The sequence below is a fragment of the Nicotiana tabacum genome, chromosome 21 (assembly GCF_000715075.1).
Source record: "Nicotiana tabacum cultivar K326 chromosome 21, ASM71507v2, whole genome shotgun sequence".
Taxonomy (NCBI): domain Eukaryota; kingdom Viridiplantae; phylum Streptophyta; class Magnoliopsida; order Solanales; family Solanaceae; genus Nicotiana; species Nicotiana tabacum.
In genome coordinates, this window is record NC_134100.1 from 47,953,898 (window position 1) to 47,966,596 (window position 12,699).

Below are 12,699 nucleotides of genomic sequence, written 5' to 3' on the forward strand. Positions count from 1 at the left end.
TCGTGGCCCTAACTGGTGGAACTGGTGGCTGGCCGTCCGATCCGGTAGTACGTGTCCTCACCATTTGTGAGAGAATAGGTTAAAAGAAATTTAGTTTTTGGAATCAACAAATTTGCACGACAGAATACAAGAAAGTGAAATTTTCCTAAGGGTTCGACAACCTCTTGAAGATAAGTATAGACGTCTCCGTACCGATTCGCAAGACTGTACTAAACCCGCTCATGACTCGTGAGACCTATATAACCTAGGCTCTGATACCAACTTGTCATGACCCAAAATTCGCATGTCGTGATGGCGCCTATCTCAAAACTAGGAAGCCGATAACCTCAATAAACCACTATAATCTTTCAAGTTTGAAAATATAATATTTAGATTTAATAGAAAATCCCACAAATACTGATACAAATACACTCACAAAATCCGATGTCACTGAGTACATGAGCATTTAAATGATAACATAGTCTGACTGATAAAACACTGTCTGAAAATATAAAACAGTACAAACAACTGAAAGGAAAGAAACTCAAGGTCTGCGGATGCTAAGCAGCTACCTTGATAGTCTCCAACAGATGAAACTCCAAAATATAGCAACCGCCGTATCCGGAAGTACCTGGATCTGCGCACGAAGTGCAGAGTCTAGTATGAGTACAATCGACCCCATGTACTCAATAAGTAACAAGACTAACCTTTAGGCTGAAAGTAGTGACGAGCTCAACAAGTATAGTCCAATATAGAAATAACAGCACAATAATGTAGGCATGCTTTCAAGTTCAACATTTAAACTCAGTACAAGTAAAATAGATCAATCCTGAATGATATGAGGAATATGACATCTCAATATCTACATGCCAATGCACATGCTGTATGTGATGCACCTCAGTGGAAACCTCGTATACTCACAATCTCAAAATACTCAATCACTCAGTATTGTATATGGCCAATTCAGCACAGGGAAGATCCATCCCATATATATGTATATCCATCAACTGACAGTCAGTCACTCAGTACTGTATAAGGCCAATCCAACCCAGGGGAAGATCCATCCCCAAATATATAAAATTAGGCAAGATCCATGCCAGGGAAAATCCATCCCAAAAATATAAAAGCTTTGGGCAAGATCTATTCCCATAGAAGATCCATCACTAATATAAATAAATAAATAAGGCAACTCCATGCCCTAGGAAGTCCATCCCAAGTATATAAAGAAACTGCGCTCACTGTGGGGGTGCAGACTCCGGAGGGGCTCCTTCAGCCCAAGCGCTATATAAAGCCAATATGGCCTACTGCAGCGTGCAGTACGATCCCATAATAATAAAGCCTATAAGGCCTGCTGCGACGTGCAGCCCCGATCCATATAATAATAATTATAAAGCCAATATGGCTACGGCGTGCAGCTCGATCCCATAAATATCCTCACAAATCGATGAACATGACTGAGTAAGAAATTTACATTTTAAAACAATTAATTCAACAGCAACACGACCCTATGAGTCCTAAAATATCGGCATGTAGCCTAAACATGATCTTTAATACGAGCCTCAGCTCGATTTCTCTAACACATAGGGAACATGTGAATAATGACATGATTCTTTGATTATGCAACTCTACGGAATTTATTTTAAGTCACAATTTTTATGGTGCACGCCCACACGCCCATCACCTAGCATGTGCGTCACCTCCAAACAATTCATATAACACGTAATTCAGGGATTCATACCCTCAGAACCAAGTTTAGAAGTGTTACTTACCTCAAACCATGAAATTCTTTATTCCAATATGCCTTTGCCTCGCGAATTGGCCTCCGAACGCCTCAATTCTAGTCACAATTAATTTAATACAGTCAACACAAATTATAGGAATCAATTCCATATGAAAATACTAATTTTTCCAACAAAATTCGAAATTCAACTAAAAAATGGTCAGTGGGGCCCACGTCTCGGAACCCGACAATAGTTACAAAATATGAACGCCCCTTAAACCACGAGTCCAACCTTACCAAATTTACCAAATTCCGACATCAACTTGACCTTCAATCCTCAAATATTATTTTCGAATCCCTAGGCCCAAATCCTCGAATTACACCTCAAAAATACGTAATCTAGTCGAAATACTCAATGATAATTAAATATTATTGACTAACAGTGATCACAAGTGGCTTACCACAAGATTTCCCGTGAATTCTCTTTGAAATATCGCCTCAACCCGTGTTTGAAATGTCCAAGAATGAGAGAATCTTGGACCCCTCTGTTTTTGTACACTGCCCAGAGGTTTCGCTTCTGCGGAAGTTTTAACCGCATATGCGGTTCTGCTTTTGCGGTGAAGCTCCCACTTCTGTGATTGCCTTCGCTTCTGCGGACAAGCAGTCCGCTTCTACGAACTCACTTCTGCGAAGAAGCCTGCCCCTCCGCATTCCTCTTCTGCGATCAACAAGCCGCTTCAGCGGCTTTGCAAATGCGGCAAAAGCTCCACACCTGGACACACTACCCATCCCTTCGCCAGGCCCCTTCTATGATGCTCATCTCGCTTCTACTAGCTCTCACCTGCGAGCAAAACTCTGCAGGTGCGATTGCACCAGAAGGCCAAAATTTCTACATTTTTCCTTAAGTCCAAATTTGATTCGTTAACCATCCGAAACTCACCCAGGCCCCCCGGGCCTCAACCAAATATACCAACAAGTCTTAAAACATCATACGAACCTAGTCGAGGCCTCAAATCACATCAACTAACGCTAAAATCATGAATCGCACCACAATTCAAGCCTAATGAAAACTAACGAATTCCAACTTCTACATTCGATGCCGAACCCTATCAAATCAAGTCCGATCGACCTCAAATTTAGCACACAAGTCATAAATGACATAATAGACCTATGAAAATTTTTAAAACTGAATTCCGACCCCGATATCAAAATAATCAACTCCCGGTCAAACTTCCAAACTTTAAATTTTGTATTTTCGCCATTTCAATCCTGATTTAACTACTGACTTCCAATAAATTATTCGGACACACTCCTAAGTCCAAAACTACAATACGAAGCTATTCAAATCATCGAAACTCTATTCCAGGGTCGTTTACATATAAGTCAATAGCCGGTCAATTATTTCAACTTAAGCTTTAAATCTTGGAACTAAATGTTCCAATTCATTCCGAAACTTTCCCGACAAATCACATAATCGCAATTGAGCATAAAATATTCAGTAAATGGGGAAACGGGGTTGTAATATTCAAAACGACTAGCTGGGTCGTTACAACCTATCTCAATACTAGGCAAGACGAAAACCTTAATAAGCCACTATAATCTTTCGAGTTTGAAAATAGAATATTTAGATTTAATAGAAAATCCCACAAATACTGATACAAATACACTCCCAATATCCGATGTCACAGAGTACATGAGCATCTAAATGATAACATAGTCTGGCTGATACAAACACTGTACGGAAATGCAAAACAATACAAACAACTGAAAGGAAAGAGAGTCAAGGTCTGTGGACGCCAAGCAGCTACCTCGATAGTCTCCAACAGATGAAACTCCAAACTCTAGCAACCGTCGTATCCGGAAGTACCTGGATCTGCACACGAAGTGCAGAGTGTAGTATGAGTACAACCGACCCCATGTACTCAATAAGTAACAAGACTAACTTTTGGACTGAAAGTAGTGACGAGCTCAACAGGTACAGTCCAGTATAGAAATTACATTTCAGAAATGTAAGCATGCTTTCAAGTTCAACAGTTAAACTAACTACAATTAAAATAGACCGATTCTGAATAATATGAGGAATATGACATCTCTATATCTACATGCCAATGTACATGCTGTACGTGATGCACCTTAGTGGAAACCTCGTACTCAAAATCTCAAAAATACTCAATCACTCAGTACTGTATATGGCCAATCTAGCCAGGGAAGATCCATCCCATATATATATATATATATATATACACACACACACACACACACACACACACACACACATCAACTGACAGTCAGTCACTCAGTACTGCATAAGGCCAATCCAGAAAGGGGAAGATCCATCCCCAAATATAAATAATTCAGACAAGATCCATGTTGAGGGAAGATCCATCCCTCAATATAAAATCAACTGCGCTCACTGTGGGGGGTGCAGACTTGCAGACCCAGGAGGGGCTCCTTCAGCTCAAGCGCTATAGTAGCCAGATCCAGGCATAAATAAATAAAACACGCTGCGGCGTGCAACCCGATCCCATAAATATCACTCAAAATCTCCAGTCTCTCAGGCTCTCAATGACATGAAAATCAACCGATGATGATATGATGTATCAATGAATGGCAACAGAGACTGAGATATGATATGCAAATGATAGATGTGATTGAGTATAAAATTATAAATTTAAACAAGTAATTCAATAGCAATAAGACATGTGTGGATCCCAAAAATATCGGCACATAGCCTAAACATGATCTTTAACATGCGTCTCAGCTCAATTACCTTCAACGCGCGGAGGGTATATGGATAATGACATGAGTATTTGACTATGTAACTCCACATAATCAATTAAGTCACATTTTCTATGGTGCACGCCTACATGCCGTCACCTAGCATGTGTGTCACCTCTATACAATTCACATAACACATAATTCAGGGATTTATACCCTCAGAACCAAGTTTAGAAGTGTTACTTACCTCAAACCGTGCAAGTTCTTCATTCCAATATGCCTTTGCCTCGCAAATCGGCCTCCGAACGCCTCAATTCTAGTCACAATTAATTCGATACAGTCAACACAAATTATAGGAATCAATTCCATATGAAAATACTAATTTTTCCAACAAAATTCGAAATTCAACTAAAAAATGGTCAGTGGGGCCCACGTCTCGGAACCCGACAAAAGTTACAAAATATGAACGCCCCTTAAACCACGAGTCCAACCTTACCAAATTTACCAAATTCCGACATCAACTTGACCTTCAAATCCTCAAATATTATTTTCAAATCCCTTGCCCCAAATCCTCGAATTACACCTCAAAACACGTAATCTAGTCGGAATACTCAATGATAATTCAATATTATTGACTAAAAATTGTCACAATGACTTACCTCAAGAATTCCCATGAAATCCCTCAGAAAAATCGTCCCAAACTGTGTGTTTGAAGTCCAAAAATGAGAAAGAATCTCGGAACCCCTCGTTTTAACACTGCCAGTGTTTTCGCATCTGCGATACACTTGGCCGCATCTGTGCTCTTGCAGATGCAAGGTCTTCGACACTTCAGTGGCTCAGGGTACTTCTGCGGACAATAGGGCGCTTCTGCGAAGAAACTGTCCACTTCTGCGAAGCAGCTCGTCCCCCTCATTTTCTGCTTCTGTGATCACACCTTCGCAGATGCGCGTCCGCTTTTGCGGTCAACCATGTGCATCTGCGATCCAAGCCTTTGCCAAGTCAATTTTGGTTTTGCACAACTGGGCTCACTTCTGCGTGCTCGCACATGCGAGATAAGTTCCGCAGGTGCGATTGCATCAGTAGGCAGCAAGTTCCAGCTTGTTCTAAGTCCAAATATTTTGATCCGTTAATCATCCGAAACTCACCCGTGGCCCCCGGGACCTCAATCAATTATACCAATAAGTTCCAAAATATCATTCAAACTTAGTCGAGGCCTCAAATCACATCAAACAACGCTAAAACCACGAATCACACCCAAATTCAAGCCTAATGAAAACTAACAAATTCCAACTTTTACATTCGATGCCGAAACATATCATATGAAGTCCGTCTGACCTCAAATTTTGCACACAAGTCATAAATGACATAACAGACCTATTCCAAAATTTTAGAATCGGATTTCAACCTCGATATCAAAAAGTCAACTCCCGGTCAAACTTCCAAATCTTCCATTTCCTATTTTCGCCATTTCAAGCCTAATTTAACTACCGACTTTCAAATAATTTTTCGGACACATTCCTAAGTCCATAATCACCATACGGAGCTAGTGGAATCATCAAAACTCTATTCCGGAGTTGTTTACACATAAGTCAATATCCGGTCAACTATTTCAACTTAAGCTTTAAATCTTGGAACTAAATATTCCAATTCATTCTGAAACCTCCCCAACAAGTCACATAATTATAATTGAACACAAGATAAGCAGTAAGTGGGGGAACGAGGCTGTAATACTTAAAACAACCGGCCGGGTCATTACAATTACATATAAAATTAGTGGTATACAAAGAATGTTAGTATACCAGTAACCACAGTTTACTCAGATTGTATGGTATTCTACTATGGAAACAACACTAGACATGTTATAAAATGTATTATACGTATAAAATCACAGATTTTCCAGCATTTTATTCAGAACATTAGGGAAACCTTAAAAAATTAGATGTGTTCTTCTGGTTTGAATCACAGATATTTCCAGTATAAAATGATGGAAGTTTGTGAAATTTACATATCAATTCAGAAAAGTTCAGTATATTATACTGGTGTTTTGTTCTGCACCATTTTACACAACATTTTTTTCGGTTTTTAATAAAAGATACGTCCAGTATTATATGATGGAGAGTTTATAGTTTTCACATATCTAATCACAAAAGTCCAGTATTTTATTCAGAATATTAGGGAAACCTTAAAAACTTAGATATGTTTTTCTGGTTTGAATCATAGATACTTCCATTATAATATGCTGGACGTTTCAAAGTTTTACATAATAAAATTAAATCATCCATAACTAATTTTCAACTCTTTTAGGACAAAATTTAAATAACATTTAATGTTTTTTATATTTATTTTAAATTTCGTGCGAATATACATTTGTTTATTTTATGCATTAAGATATTATTATTAAGTTTTTTTATTATTTTCTACAATTATTCTTTTCCTTCTGTTATTTTTTTGAATTTGAAGAGAATTAATATAAAAAAATAACGTACAAAAAGATTTAAACAAAAACATGCAATATTCCACTAAGTAAATTAACAGAAAATTAAAATACATAACATACTTAAAATAAAAATAAGGTAATAGCCCTTTAAAGAAAAGGATTATACACAAAAAAAAAACTAATCATCCATATCGTCGTCGTCGTCACTGTTAGACAACCCCTAATTATTGCTTCCTTTATTTTATTTTGTGGTTACGTAACTGCCGAGAGGATTTGCTATTGGTTTCGAAGTGAAATGGGACACATAGTCCCTGAATTGGAAGTTTAAGTTCTAAGTATTGACCATAGCTTGAATTGTGTGAAGACGACTCCGGAATAAAGTTTCGATGGTTCCAATAGCTCCGTAGGGTGATTTTGGTCTTAGGAGCTTGTTCGGATGTTGAATTGGAGGTCTGTAGGTCATTTTAGCGCCAATTGGCGAAAGTTGGAAAATTGGATGATTTTTGGAAAGTTTGACCGGGAATGGACTTTTTGATATCAGGGTCGGTTTCTAATTCCGGAAGCTTGAGTAGGTCCTAATGTCAATTATGACTTGTGCGCAAAATTTTAGGTCAATCAGACTTGATTTGATAGGTTTCGGCATCGGATGTAGAAATTTAAAGTTTTAAAGTTCATTAGGCTTGAATCGATGTGCAATTCATATTTTAGCATTGTTTGATGTGATTTAAAGGCTAGACTAAGTTCGTATGATGTTTTAGGACTTGTTGGTATGTTTGGTTGAGGTCTCAGGGGCTTCGGGTTGATTTCGGATGGTTAACGGGTCAAAAATGGGACTTAGTGCATTGCTGAGGTAGGGACTCTTCTGGTGTGATCGCACATGCGAGGGGTTGGCCGCATGTGCAGCTGGGATTGTGCAAATGCGGAGCTGGGTCTGTCCTGGGTGGACGCAGGTGCGGAAGGAAATCCGCATGTGCGAGCCCGCATGTGCGAGAAGGGCTCCGCAGATGCGGAGTGGTGAGGCGAAGGTTGTTTCCGCAAAAGCGGATCAAGGGCCGCAAAAGCACGTCCGCAGGTGCGGAACCTGGAGTGCAGGTGCCGGCCCTGGGGGAATTAAGTGATTCCGCATAAGCGGAGGGTTTTACCGCAAAATCGGTTCCGCATGTGAGGTGAATTGGCCGCAGGTGCGAAAAGCCTGGGCAGATTATATTAAATCGAGGGTTTGCCATTTTCTTCATAATTTGAGATATAGAGCTCGGATTGAGGCGAAAGTTTGAGGTTTTTTTAGAGGAATCATTTGGGTAAGGATTCTTGACTTGTTTTTGATTAATTTCCACTAAATATATCATTTATTCTTCCATTAATTAAGGATTTGGGTTGTGAAAATTGTGAAAAAGGTGAGAAAATACTTAGGCCGAATTTTGGGGTTTTGATCGAGAATTTTGTATCGGATTTGAGTAATTTTAGTATGGGTGAACTCGATATCGAATGGGTGTTCGTATTTTGTTACTTTTACCCGATTTCGAGACGTGGGCATGGGTTGACCTTTTGGGGCCATTTTTGATTCTTTGCTAAAGTCTTAGATTTATTATTTAATTTAGTTTTTTGTAGTTGTATTCATGGTATGTAATTGCTTTTGGCTAGATTTGGGCCGAATTGAGTCGGAAAGTCAAGGGAAAGGCATTCTTATCAATTGATTGAGCAATATTTGAGGTAAGTAACTTTTCTAACCTTGTATGGGGGAAATCCCGTTAGGATTTGGTACTGTTGTAACAATTTATGATATGTGAGCACCGTGTACGTGAGGTGACGAGTGCGTACACGTGCTAATTGTGGAAAATTCCGGTTCTTGCTGAGTAAACTTCTTTTAAATTCCTTAATTGAGTTGCCTTAGCATGTGTAGCTGTCATGTTTAGCCTAGTATAGCATGTCTACGTGTCTTAACCTTTAATTGAAATTCGTGCAACATGCTTAGTTGAATAACCTGTTTCCTTGATTTATTGTATTCGGTCTTTAATTGTAGGATTCTTTGCCGTATATTCGTGGTTCCATAATTTATGAGTTGCATATTTACTTTTTGGAATATGAGGCGGTACCTCGAGAGATCCCCCCCGTAGTGTATTTACTTTTGAGACTACGAGGCGGTACCTCGGGAGATCCCCCTTGTCATGTATTTACTTTTGGGACTACGAGACGGTACCTCGGGAGATCCCCCTTGTCATGTATTTACTTTTGGGACTACGAGGCGGTACCTCGGGAGATCCCTAGCTTCATATTTACTTTTGGGACTACGAGGCGGTACCTCGAAAGATCCCCCTGTTGCATATTTACTTTTGGGACTATGATGCGGTATCTCGGAAGATCCCCCTTATTGTGTATTTACGTTTGGGATTACGAGGCGGTACCTCCGGAGCGCCCCTGTTCTTTTCTGTATTTGTTGTGCTGTTACCTTTCTGAAATTTCTCATTGTTCATTTCTCAGTAACTTCATTGTATTATTATATTTTCTGCCTCATTACCTTTTATTCCAGTAGGGCCCTGACCTGACCTCGTCACTACTCTACCGAGGTTAGGCTTGGCACTTACTGGGTACCATTGTGGTGTACTCATACTACACTTCTGTACTCCTTTTGTGCAGATCCAGGCTCTTCCTACCAGGCCAAATACTAGTGAGTTGGACCGTACGTGGAGACTTCAAGGTATATCTGCCAGCGTCCGCAGACCTCGGAGTCCCCCTCTATCCTTACTATGTTGTTTTCCTTATTCTCTTTAGACTCTGATGTATAGAGACACTTAGTATTTTCTCTTAAAAGCTTGTGACTTATTTCTACCTGGTTTTAGGAGTTGTAATTATTTGAATCATATGTTTTATTTATATTTCATGTGTTGAGATTTGAATTCAGTTTTATATTCAGTTATTCCGCAAATTGTTAGGCTTACCTAGTCTTAGAGACTAGGTGCCATCATGACATCCTACGGAGGAAAATTGGGGTCGTGATAATGTTAGTGTAATAATTACATTTTCTGTCACATTCATGCACCTTTTCCGGTATATTACACTGGACGTTCAAATTTCCCTTCTGTCTTTTCATATACATTGCAGAAGTTTTTATCGCCTATATAAGTACGCTATGGCTTGTGAATTTATTCACTCAAATGCATATATTTTCAATCGATAAAAGACATAAAGATTAAAATGGATGGTATGATCAGAAATATCATTGATGAAATAAAACAAGATATCATAAAAGCATTTGAATTGAAACGCAATGAGTTCATAGAGAAGTATGAAAGGGATTTAGAAGAAATCAACAACAAGCTTGATAGGCTGGAGGTGCTAGCCAGAGATGGCTCCTATTGTGGTTCTGGAGATGCAGCCGCTCGTCTTTCAGGGATAATACACTCAAAACAACCGGCCGAGTCATTACATCCTCCCTCTCTTAAAATAAACATTCGTCGTGGAACATTCGTCCTGCTCGGTCTGCCAAGTCGCCTGCTCGACCGGATGACCCCTCCACTGAACCTTAACTGAAGAGATGCTTCTTCGACCTCAACTTCCGAACCTGCCTGTCCAAAATGGCCACCGGCTCCTCAACATAAGATAAATCCTTGTCCAACTAGACTGAGCTGAAGTCTAACACATGGGACGGATAGCCGTGATACTTCTGGAGCATGGAAACATGGAATACTAGATGAACTGCAGAGAGACTAGGTGGTAGTGCAAGTCTGTAAGCCACCTCTCCAACCCTCTCAAGAATCTCATAAGGCCCGATATACCTAGGGCTCAACTTTCCAACCTCATAACACTCTTCATGGGAGAAACCTGGAGCAAGACCCGCTCCTCAACCATGAATGCAACATCGCGAACCTTCTGATCCGCATAAATCTTCTGTCTGGACTGGGCTGTACGGAGTCAATCCTGAATCAATTTAACCTTTTCCAAAGCATCCTGAACCAAGTCTGTACCCAATAGCCTAGCCTCGTCCGGCTCGAACCAACCCATAAGAGACCGACATCGTCTACCATACAAAGATTCATACGGGGCCATTTGAATGCTTGCCTGATAACTGTTGTTGTAGGAAAACTCCGTAAGTGGCAAGAACTGATCCCAAGCTCCCAAAAATCCATCACACACGCACGAAGCATATCCTCCAATATCTGAATAGTACGCTCGGACTGTCCGTTCGTCTGAGGGTGAAATGTTGTACTCACCTCCACCCGAGTACCCAACTCATGCTGCACAGCTCTCCAGAACTGCGATGTAAACTGCGTACCCCGGTCAGAGATGATAGATACCGGTATGCCATGAAGCCTGAAAATCTCGCAAATGTAAACCTCAGCCAGCTGCTCCGAAGAGTAAGTAGTAACCACAGGAATGAAATGAGCTGACTTGATCAATCTATCCACAATCACCCAAACTGCATCGAACTTCCTCTGAGTCCGTGGGAGCCCAACAACGAAATTCATAGTGATCCACTCCCATTTCCATTCCGGAATCTCTAGCTTCTGAAGCAATCCACCCGGTCGCTGATGCTCATACTTCACCTACTGACAATTTAAGCAATGAACTATATATTCCATTATGTCCTTCTTTATACGCCTCCACCAATAGTGCAACCTCAAATCCTGATACATCTTGGCGGCACCTGGATGAGTGGAGTACCGCGAACTGTGAGACTCCTGGAGAATCAACTCATGCAAATCATCTACATTAGGCACACATAGCCTGCCCTGCATCCGTAATACACCGTTATCCACAATAGTGACTTCCTTGTCATTGCCGTGCTGAACCATGTCCTTAAGAACAATCAGATGGGGGTCATCATACTAACGCTCTCTGGTACGATCATAAAGAGAAGACTGAGAAACCACACAAGCCAAAACTCTGCTCGGCTCGAAAATATCCAATCTGACAAACTGGTTGGCCAAGGCCTGAACATCCAAGGCTAAAGGCCTCTCTGCTACTGGTAGATATGCTAAGCTACTCAAACTCTCTACCTTGCGACTCAAGGCATCGGCTACCACATTGGACTTCCTGGGATGACAGAGAATGGTGATGTCATAATCCTTAAGCAGCTCCAACCATCTCCGCTACTGCAAGTTAAGATCTTTCTGTTTAAATAGATGCTGTAGACTCCGATGATCGGTGAAAACCTCACAAGGAACACCATACAAATAGTACCGCCAGATCTTCAAGGCATGAACAAATGCTGCTAACTCGAGGTTGTGGACAGGATAATTCTTGTCATGCACCTTCAACTGTCTAGACGCGTAGGCAATCACCCTACCGTCTTGCATCAACACCGCACCGAGACCAATGCGCGAAACATCACAATATACCGTATAGGACCCCGAACCAGTAGGCAACACTAACACTAGGGCTATAGTCAAAGCAGTCTTGAGCTTTTGAAAGCTCTCCTCACAATCCTCGGTTCACCTGAACGGAGTACCCTTCTGGGTCAATCTAGTCATAGGTGCAACAATAGATGAGAAACCCTCTACAAATCAATAGTAATACCCCGCCAAGCCAAGAAAACTTCGGATCTCCATAGCTGAGGATGGTCTGGGCCAACTCTACACTGCTTCAATCTTTTTCGGTTCTACCTTGATCCTCTCACTTGATACTACATGACCCAAAAATGCCACTGAAACTAGCCAGAATTCACACTTTAAATTTTTTGCATATAACCTATTCTCTATCAAGGTCTGAAGCACAGTCCTCAGGTGCTGTTCATGATCCTCCCGACTCCAGGAGTATACCAGAATGTTGTCAATAAACACAATGACGAAAGAGTCAAGATAGGGCTAAAATACACTGTTCATCAAGTGCATGAATTCTACTGGAGCAT